Source organism: Ruditapes philippinarum, unplaced genomic scaffold (assembly GCF_026571515.1).
Source record: "Ruditapes philippinarum isolate M1 unplaced genomic scaffold, ASM2657151v2 ctg18584_1_1_1_1, whole genome shotgun sequence".
In the NCBI taxonomy this organism is placed as follows: domain Eukaryota; kingdom Metazoa; phylum Mollusca; class Bivalvia; order Venerida; family Veneridae; genus Ruditapes; species Ruditapes philippinarum.
The window spans coordinates 3514-14842 of NW_026851532.1; the positions used below are offsets into that span (position 1 = coordinate 3514).

General features: G+C 33.8%; 1 long non-coding RNA gene across 1 annotated transcript; it reads right to left on the minus strand.

The window, feature by feature from the left end:
* Positions 1 to 635: 635 nt before the first annotated feature.
* On the minus strand, positions 636 to 8642 carry LOC132737219 (uncharacterized). The gene is made up of 2 exons (XR_009626712.1): positions 8522 to 8642; positions 636 to 3510 (listed from the first exon to the last, which is right to left on the minus strand). It is a non-coding gene; the product is annotated as an uncharacterized LOC132737219 (long non-coding RNA).
* Between the last annotated feature and the right edge of the window lie 2687 nt (positions 8643 to 11329).

Here is an 11329-nt window from a genome sequence, read left to right on the forward strand (position 1 = left end):
CAATTTTGTCAGCAATGATGTTCAAAACAGATAGACACTGTATTAAGATCATATAAAACTTTCTATCTTTACTGGCAGAGAAAGACAACAGGTGTTTCTTTAAAAATTATCAATAATATAATCATAGAGGTACAAATGGGCATGTAAATAGAAACATCAGCTTTCTAACAGCTTGCCAGTGGCTTTAACACAGTAAAAATACCAAAATCCTGGTTGGATCAATCCAACAGCATTGAGGGGTAAGTGATTAGAGGTCAGCAACCTTAATCACTAAGACATGGGTACCCCTGCATAAGTTTTAGTTACTTGTAGCAATTACATATTATAATATTGTATATTGCAAAGTGCTTAAAACATTTTTTTGTTTTGGAGTTTAATGTTGCAGCATCACAGTATATGTCATATGGCGACTTTCAAACTTTACTGGTGGATGAAGACCTAAGGTGGCTCTTTCATGCATTATTTCAGGCACAAACAGGCGCTCAAGTAGAAACTATGACGTTCCATTAGCTAGCTGGATAGGCTTATAATAATATTCTTTAATCTATGTTGTTTCTATAACTTCCATAAATAATTTTGCAGCAAAATGGATCAAATACCCCTGTACAATTAGTAATGAACAACACAAGAAGAAATAAAATGTAATAGTTTTTTATTGAATTCAATGACATAATCAACTCCTCTTATCACCATATCCTAAGTCTACAAAACTTAATAACCAATGAAATGTAAATTATATTAGTTAAAGGTACATTATGCCTCAGAAACAAATAAATTTTACTTCCTCAGAAAGGGCAAACATGAATTTTATAATGTTTAAATAACAGTTTTAGAGAATGTTCGCTACTAATGTTACCTGATGAAAGTAACTCTAAATGTGAAATTAGTTGTCATAAAAGTAGCAAAATGTAAAAAAAAAAGTAGTATTTTGACATCCATATAAAATACCAGTTCACTATAACTGTACTTATTGCCAAAATAAGCCAATAAGTAACTTTTTGGATACTAAAAAGCACACCAAAATTGAAAAGCTTTTAAGAAACATAAATAAAAGCATTTCTGAGGCATAATGGGCCTTTAAAGTTTTACTCATAAAGTATATTATATGTCTGTTCTCAATAGTAAACTGAATTCTAATTGGCTTCAAACCATGTTTCTAGTTTTTAACTTCTTTTCTTTATCATGATACTTAACTTGTATTTCATTTCATCTTAAAATTCAAGCAAAGTTTTAATAAGAATTGGTCAAATTTGTTATCTCTAACAAGTTTTTGCCCATATGATTTTGGTTTATAATAAGTTTGGAATATAATAGATGCTTTTTATCATCAAATAAAGATAGCATTATTGAATCTGAAATACTTTGTCATTAAAGTAGCAAAACATAAACAAAATTGTATTCAGTCTTTCATACAGTATGTTTATCAAACAAATTGCTGAAATATATATTAAGGGTTGCAATAAAATTGTTAAGTTGTAGTGCCAATGTGAGTGCTCTTTCCTAAACTGTAACTGTACATTAAAAAAGCTTTTGAGAAAAAAAAAGCATTTTGGCGACTAAAAGGTCCTTTAAAGTGTTACCTGAAAATTGAAAAATGGATATCAAAGTGTGCAAAAATTAAACTAAAGAATAACAAAAAAGGTGATGATTAAAATAACAATAGGCAAGTTATGAAATAACATGGTTTAACTTCATGCATAAGCTTTAGTATTCCCATTAAAAATTTTAAAATACAGATCTCACAAAAATCACTTTCAATTGCAAATTTTACAATGAACATCAATAAGAGCTTCTTAATGTTATCTGTGAACAAAGACAATAATTCAAGAATAAACATATTTAATTTTTTTTCTCCTCTTTGATTAACAAAAACCAAATCACTTAATTACATACAATCTATGTAATATATCGAACACATCTCAGGCACATACATATCGTCAGGTGCCCCAAATATGTCCCTGTCCTAGAGTCAGCACTGTACTGTGTAATTGGTCAGAAAGTCACAACAAATGTCTGTTTAGAAAGAAAACAGTTGGATACTTTTTAAACATCAAGGTAAATTGAATGTATCTACCAAATTTCTTCAACATAGATTGCTTGGATCATTAGAAAAAAATACAGTGTATCAAACTAGCACTGTAAAATGCTTAGGGTAACAAATCATGGCCACCCGTAGATAATTATTACTTCATATTTTTCAATAAGTCAACAGCAGTAATATGTCTGAAAATATTTTCTCATTGCATTCTATTTATAAACTTATGTCATGTTAACACTTTAACATTTACCCTGCTGAATTTCTTTAATAGACTTGTCCAGCTTTGAATTTGGAACAGTCCATTTAAAAATAGAAGGATTTCAATATCAATGTACAAAATCTGAGTCACATTCAGTATAGATCCTGATCAGACTGCACAGATATGCTGGCTGACCTCACTCTATACTGGTGACATAGCCTAATCAATTGTTTTTCTAGCACTAGGTTAAAGGTCGAAGGTCATATAATGGTTTTCAGACAACAATGATGCAAGAAAAACCAAAATGCTCTGAAATACCTTTACAAGCAGTTTCAGATTGATATCTTTCCCTAAATAAATGCAGTTATCTTTTTCAGGTACCTAACTCACCATTGTTGGAGGTAAGTATGTCAAGGTAAACGTCAAAGAAGTATCAAAATTTTATATGCATGATGGCAATTTGTTTTTATACATACATGTTTATGAATATGTATTGAAACAATTCCCTAAACCAAACTTTCTTTTAATTCAACTAAAAAAATTCAAGTATATAAGCTCTATGGCAAAATGATTGTTGTAACATGAAAATCTGTGATGTCTTAATATTCAGACTTGCTTATCTTTCTTCTTTAATCAAGTCTGTTCTGCACAAATATTCTTTTCTAAAAATAGCTTTAACAATATCCGACTCCCTTGTAAGCACATATGTTAAGTACTTCAAAAAATGTTAACATGTTGGGCAAAAAGACACTAATTGGGCATTAAGTTACAATTTCAACATTTCTGAATTTTCAGCTTATCTGGTTTTTCCTGGATATGAAAACTGAATAATTGTCAAAATGTGTAATCGACATGAACAAACCTTTAAAACGAATGATAATGTTTAAAATATTACTTGTTATAAAGAACAACATCATGTCCCAATTTGCGTCTTTAGTGTACAACGTGTCACAAATACACAAGTATCTTTTTCTGAAGATTTCATCCTCAAGCGTTTTTCAAATTCCTTAATCAGGATCTTTGCAAAACATAAAACAAATAAACGAACATTTTTCATGCATAGAACTGTTTAACTATTGTCATCACAATTATTCTCATCACTTGAGTCACAATTTTCATGCATAGATTCTAGAGGTTCACCAGTTATCAACAGTCCTTTATCGTACAGCATGCTGGCGATCTCCACTTGTTCCGCGACGGTATCGGCCGGGAGACTCGCCACACTCGTGAATTCTGGATAGCTGTGTACTAAAAACTCAACGGCTGGAGCTAGCTGTAATTCAATAGAATAACTATTTAAAAATCTTCACTATTTAAAAAATCAAGTAAGATAAAAAATACCTTTAAAGTTGCATTTTACATAGCAATTATTACCTACCATGGATGCCCATTTTGAGTGTCATTCCCAATATATTCTATGCCTTAGATAAGATAAAAATCACTCATAATTCACCTTCATGAAAATTAATAAATATCTTTTAAAAATTGGTGTATTGATTATATTTTCCTTCATGTATAAAAAATTTAACAATTCACCTAAATCAGCATTTTATATTGATTTTTTCATATTTTGCCAATTATATTATATCGAATACTGACACCCCAAAAATGGCTGCAACTTTTGCCAAGGAAGGTACATGTATACAAGAAATACAAGAAGCGGTTGAACAGGGTGATGCTCCCCGAGAAGGTTCTGGACACAGGAAAGTATAAACAAGAGGGCCATGATGGCCCCCAGTCGCTCACCAGAAACAACTGCTTTCCAGTGTTGGAATGTCAATATATTCTAATATTAAATTTGAGCATAGAATATGTTTAAACAATAATTTGAAAAAAACGCCATGACCTGGGGTATTTAAGCTTTAGCTTAAAAGGGGCTAATCAAATTAATATGAGCAAACTTGATAAAAGACTACTTAAGAATGCTACAAAGTTTGGTGATCATCTATAAATTATTTCAGTAGGAAATGATGTTCGAAGGTTTTTTCTATTTTTCTATTTTTAGCTTTAGTGGCCCCTAAAAGGGGCCAATCAAATTAATATGAGCAAATTTGATAAAAGAGTACCAAAGAATGCTACAGACAAAGTTTGGTGATCATCCATCAATTGGTTCTGAAGTAGAAGATGTTTAAAGGTTTTTCTTTTTTAGCTTTAGCGGCCCCTAAAAGGGGCAAATCAAATTAATATGAGCAAACTTGATAAAATATTACCCAAAAATGCTACAGATAAAGCTTGGTGATCATCTATTAATTAGTTCTGTAGGAAAAGATGTTTAAACATATTTCTATTTTTAATTTTAGCGGCCCCTAAAAGGGGCCAATCAAATTAATATGAGCAAACTTAATAAAAGACTACCCAATAATGCTACAGATCATCAATTAATTAGTTCTGTAGCAATTGACGTTTAAATGTATATCAATTTTTAATTTTAGCAGCCCCTAAAAGGGGCCAATCAAAATAAGCAAACTTGATAAAAGACTACCCAACAATGCTTTAGACAAAGTTTGGTGATCATCCATCCATTAGTTCTGTAGAAATAGACATTTAAAGGTATTTCTATTTTTAGCTTTACCGGCCCCCTTAAAGGGGCTAATCAAATGAATATGAGCAAACTTGATAAAAGACTACCCAAGAATGCTACAGACAAAGATTGGTGATCATCCATCAATTAGTTCTCTAGAAATAGACAGTTAATGGTATTTCTATTTTTAGCTATAGAGACCCCTAAAAGGGGCTAATCAAATGAATATGAGCAAACTTGATAAAAGACTATCCAAGAATGCTACAGAATTCTATCAATTAGTTCAGTAGAAATAGACATTTAAAGGTATTTCTATTTTTAGCTTTTGCGGCCCCTAAAAGGGGCCAATCAAAATAATATTAGCAAACTTGATAAAAGACTACCTAAGAATGCTACAGACAAAGTTTGGTGATCATCCATCAATTAGTTCTCTAGAAATAGACATTTAAAGGTATTTCTATTTTTAGCTTTAGCGGCCCGTAAAAGGGGCCAATCAAATTAATATGAGCAAACTTGATTAAACACTACCCAAAAATGCTATAGACAGAGTTTGGTGATCATCCATCAATTAGTTCTCTAGGAGAAGATGTTTAAAGGTTTTTTCTATTTTTAGCCCTAGAGACCCCTAAAAGGGGCCAATCAAAACAACATTAGCAAACTTGATAAAAGACTACCTAAGAATGCTACAGACAAAGTTTGGTGATCATCCATCAATTAGTTCAGTAGAAATAGACGTTTAAAGGTTTTTCTAGGTTTTGCGGCCCCTAAAAGGGGCCAATCAAATTTATATGAGCAAACTTGATTAAACACTACCCAAGAATGCTACAGACAAAGTTTGGTGATCATCCATCCATTTGTTCTGTAGAAGAAGATGTTTAAAAGATTTTCTATTTTTAGCCCTAGAGATCGCCAATCAAATTAATATGAGCAAACTTGATAAAAGACTACCCAAGAATGCTACAGACAAAGTTTGGTGATCATCCATTCATTAGTTCTGTAGAAGAAGATGTTTAAAGGTTTTTCTATTTTTAGCTCTGCTGACCCCTAAAAGGGGCCAATTGGAATGACATGAGCAAATTCAAGTGTGACTGTCACAAGGATGCTACAGACCAAATTTGATGACGGAGCATCCCCCTTTGATACTAATAGCTCACCCTGAGCCTTCGGCTCTGGTGAGCTAAAAAATGAACAAAGGGCAAAAACTCAAAATTAGGCAAGGCGGAGTTATGGTTTTTTTTGCACTGCACTTCTATTCAATGAGATCTATCTATCTATAAAGTTTCCTGATGATATCTCGTATAGTTTCAGAGTTATGTCCCGGGTAAAATTCAATGTGTCCATAGGACACAGATGCCCCCACACGCCACTGTTCTGTCAATCTTATGACTCTAGGTCAAATATTTTTTGGACTACATGTGCCACAAGTTGAAAACTAAAAATCAACAAAGGGCCATAATTCTGTTAAATTTGGTCGCAGCAAAAATTCCTTCCTTTACTGCCATCTACACATTAAGGTTGGTCATCCCTGGAAGTTTAAACAAAATCTGCCATCCGGTTTAAGAGGAGTTGCATTCACAAAATTTCTACATAGTAAATAGCGAAAAAATCAACAAAGGGCTATAATTCTGTAAAATTTGGTCGCAGCGAAAATTCCTTCCTTTACTACCATCTACACCTTAAGGTTGTTCATCCCTGTAAGTTTAAGCAAAATCTGCCATCGGGATTAAGAGGAGTTGCGTTCACAAAATTTCTACATAGTTAAAGTGAAAAAATCAACAAAGGGCCATTAATTCTGTTAAATTTGGTCGCAGCAAAAATTCCTTCCTTTACTACCATCTACACATTAAGGTTGTTCATCCCTGGAAGTTTAAGCAAAATCTGCCATCCGGTTTAAGAGGAGTTGCGTTCACAAAATTTCTACATAGTATCTAGTGAAAAAATCAACAAAGGGCCATAATTCTATTAAATTTGGTCACAGCAAAAATTTCTTCCTTTACTACCATCTACACATTAAGGTTGTTCATCCATGTAAGTTAAAGAAAAATCTGCCATCTGGTTTAAGAGGAGTTGCGTTCACAAAATTTCTACATAGTATCTAGTGAAAAAATCAACAAAGGGCCATAATTCTGTTAAATTTGGTCGCAGCGAAAAATTCCTTCCTTTACTACCATCTACACATTAAGGTTGTTCATCCCTGTAAGTTTAAGCAAAATCTAACATCCGGTTTAAGAGGAGTTGCGTTCACAAGATTTCGGGACGTACGGACGGACGGACTGACGGACAAGTGCAACGCTATATGCTCCCACATTGTGGGGGCATAAAAATGAACAAAGGGCAATAACTCCAAAATTAGACCAGGCTTTGTTTAGGTAAAGAATTAAGCATTGCAGTTCTATCCAATGATATCTAGCTACCTACAAAGTTTCATGTTGATATCTCTAATAGTTTTAAAGTTATGTCCCGGACAAAAGTCAAAAAGTAAAAATAAACAAAGGGCAATAACTTCAAAATAAGGCAAGGCAGAGTAATGATTCTTAAGCACTGCACTTCTACCCAATGAGACCTATCTATCTACAAAGTTTCATGTTGATATCTCTTATAATTTTAGAGTAATGTCCCAGACAAAGTTCAAAGTGTCAAAATGAACAAAGGGCAATAACTCCAAAAGTAGGCAAGACAGTGTTACAGTTCTTGTGCACTGCAAACCTACTTAATGAGATCTATCTACCTACAAAGTTTCATGTTGATACCTCTTATAGTTTTAGAGTTATGTCCTGGACAAAGTTCAAAGTGTAAAAATAAACAAAGGGGAATAATTCAAAAATTAGGCAAGGCAGAGTTACAGTTCTTGTGCACTGCACACCTACTCAATGAGATCTATCTACCTACAAAGTTTCATGTTGATACCTCTTATAGTTTTAGAGTTATGTCCTGGACAAAGTTCAAAGTGTAAAAATAAACAAAGGGGTATAATTCAAAAATTGGGGAAGGCAGAGTTATGGTTCTTGTGCTCTGCACACCTACTCAATGAGATCTATCTACCTACAAACTTTCATGTTGATACCACTTATAGTTTTAGAGTAATGTCCCAGACAAAGTTCAAAGTGTAAAATAAACAAAGGGGGATAATTAAAAAATTAGGCAAGGCAGAGTTATGGTTCTTGTGCACTGCACACCTACTCAATGAGATCTATCTACCTACAAAGTTTCATGTTGATACCTCTTGTACATTTAGATTTATGTCCCGGACAAAGTTCAAAGAGTAAAAATAAACAAAGGGGGATAATTAAAAAAATTAGGGAAGGCAGAGTTACGGTTCTTGTACACTGCAAACCAACCAAATGAGATCTATCTACCTACAAAGTTTCATGTTGATACCTGTTATAGTTTTAGAGTTATGTCCCGGAACAAAGTTCAAAGTGTAAAATAAACAAAGGGGGATAATTAAATAATTAGGCAAGACAGAGTTACGGTTCTTGTGCACTGCACACCTACTCAATGAGATCTATCTACCTACAAAGTTTCATGTTGATACTTCTTGTTGTTTCAAAGTTATGTCCCGGACAAGAAAAGCGGACGGACGGAAGGACGGACGGACAAAGCAGCGACTATATTTCGGGGAGCATAAAAATTGGGAAATATCTATTCCTTTGCAGCCTTATAGATGAACATGTGTATATACCAATCTCAATCACAATACTACCTGGTATATATTGTGATACATTGTGATTTGGTGAGCTTAAAGTATATGAAGTGTGTATACCTCAGCTGTGATTTCAAAAAATTGCATTTCTCGTCCATGATATACTCGTGCATTCTCCATAGTATGATATACCCGAATTGCATCATCTTCTGTGACCAGTCTAAAAATAACAAGTAAACCAGTCTAAGACAAGTACTCAAGTGCTTTTGGCTTTTTTTATTGGGTTTTATGTCGCACTGTCACAGTATATGTCATGCGGCGACATTTCCAGCTTTACTGTTGGAGGAAGACCTCTGGTGCCCCTCCGTGCATTATTTCTGGCACAAACAAAACCTGAGGAAACCACCAAACAATCCAAAGTCCCTGTCAGGATTCGAACCTACACCAGTGAGGGGAAAGTGGCTTGAAGTCAATGACCTTAACCACTCAGCCACAGATGCCCCTACTCTGATAAAAATTTTCAATGTTTGTCGCTCTGACATCTTCATAATCTCTTATTGAAACCTCTTATATAAACAAGAGCGATCAGTGATCACATGTGTCGCCTCATGATGGCCAATTTCATGTTGGGACAAGACAGACGGACAGTGCACAACTAGACTTGGTACTGATCATTCCTGTAAAGTTTGGATAAAATTGCACCAGTAGTTTAAGAGGAGTAGTCCGGACAAGCTTTTGTGTATCTGGCAACACACAGAAAAAAACACCTTTTTATCAAAGGGCCATAACTCCTCCAAAAATCATTCAACCGGAAAATATGCGCAAGGACTTGAGCTACAGATCAATCCTGTAAAGTTTCATTGAAATTGCATTAGTGGTATAAGAGAAGTAGTCCGGACAAACTTTAAAAACAAAAATTATTAAAGGGCCATAACTCTGACAAAAATCATTGAACCGGAAAATGCTGACAATATGCACAACAAGGCTTGGTACTGATCATTCCTGTAAAGTTTGGATGAAATTGCACCAGTAGTTTAAGAGGAGTAGTCCCGACAAGTTTTGTGACGGAAGTACGGCAGACAGACAGACAGACGGAGAAGTGATCCCTATATGTCGCCACTACTCCGTAGAGGCGACACAATAAAGGGCATTTCTTATTTCAATACATGACCATATTAATTACAAACAAGAGGGCCATGATGGCCCTGAATCGCTCACCTGACTATGTTTTTGTGACACAATTTAAGTAATGCTTAGGCTCATTATGTTTGTTTGTTTCATTTTACACCTTTTTCCAACAGTTTTTCAGTCATATAGGTGGGTAGTTTCCTAACCATCATTCGTGGCGAGTTACACCAGTACTAAGACTACCTTCCTCTGCACTAAACTACCAAAGCATCTCCTGGGATTGAACCCACGCCAGAGAGGTAACTGGATTAGAAGTCATCCACTCTAACCCCTCGACTACGGAGGCGGTTCATTATTACATATGTCTAATAAAGGAGAATTCATGTACGAGTAATATAACAAGGAGAAAATTGTTTACAGATTATAAAGGGATCTACTTTTAATATCCTGTCTTTTTGTGTGATGGAGATATTATATTACAATACAGTTCTTACTATGCAAAGACCATTTTTAAAGTGTCAAATATTAAGTACTACTTTAAGCTATTGTTTTAACAGGAAAATGTGTTTTGAAACACAACACAGACATTTTAGGCATTCCCTCTTGGAAACAAACACAAGAGCATTTAAAGCATTTTAATAGAGATGTCTGCATTTTTGTCATGGAGATAATAATAACATTTTGGACATCTGTTACCTGTTACCTCTGACAGCTAAGGTTGAGGAGGTTGAAAGATAAAACAAACACTGTTAGAATTAGATTTTCTATCTATGTCTATTAGGAAATAAACAACATGTCACAATGAAAAGTACAGTAAATAAATCAACATATTAGATGTCTCTGAAAGATAAATTATTATTGGAAATGGTTTAAAAGCTCTGATGAGTAATAAGCTTTGTCAATTTACGAATTCTAATTGTAAAGCATAGGATAGTATGGATATTCCGATTGGTAATTATATGTGCTAGAACGAATCGGACTATAGTAAAAACGGCCACTAGCCATACAAAAAATAAAAAAATAATAAATAAATAAAAATAATTAAATGAATAAAGAAAAAAGAATAGAAAATGTTAGCTAAAAGCAGCAAAATGGGTTATTACTTGAATAAGAGTTTAATGGCTTAAATCAACACACCTCCAGATTTATAATGAAATTCATACAAAAATCAAAGCACAGAAGGTCCTGAATTTGTTTGGGTCTCAGAATGTCAGAAAGGTGAAGGTTATGAGATTATAAACCAATTTGTTTGTATAGTGTCACCAATGCTGTTTCCAGTGTTGGAACTATAGTAAATTGGCAGTAAGACTAATTACAACACTGCACTGATGTTTATTTGGCTTAAAAAAAAAACAGTTCCTGGAACTGGGATTTGAACTCCAGACCTCTCGCTTCCAAAGCGAGCATGTAAACCCTTCCACCACAGGGAGATATAAGATAACAGCCTGATGAAGACCATATCATTCTAAATAAGAGTTTGTAACCGTTATTAATTTCAATATATTTTGTTCACGGTAAACCTGTTGTTTAACACTGAAGTAAATAATCATGGGGCTGAATATAAGCATGTATATCTATAAGAATAACACAATATTAGAAATCTTCGACCAATCAGGAACTATTTTTTCGTTATGAAAATTAATGCGCCTGTCATTTGACAATCTTTAGGCAGTGATCTCCTCTTAATTTTTCAGCTTTAATGTACATATGAAGGGAAATAATCACTTCAAGGAGTTTGAGCTATTCTTGTCCAGGACATAAATTTGAAACAAGAGGTATCAACATAAAAAATTGTAGGTT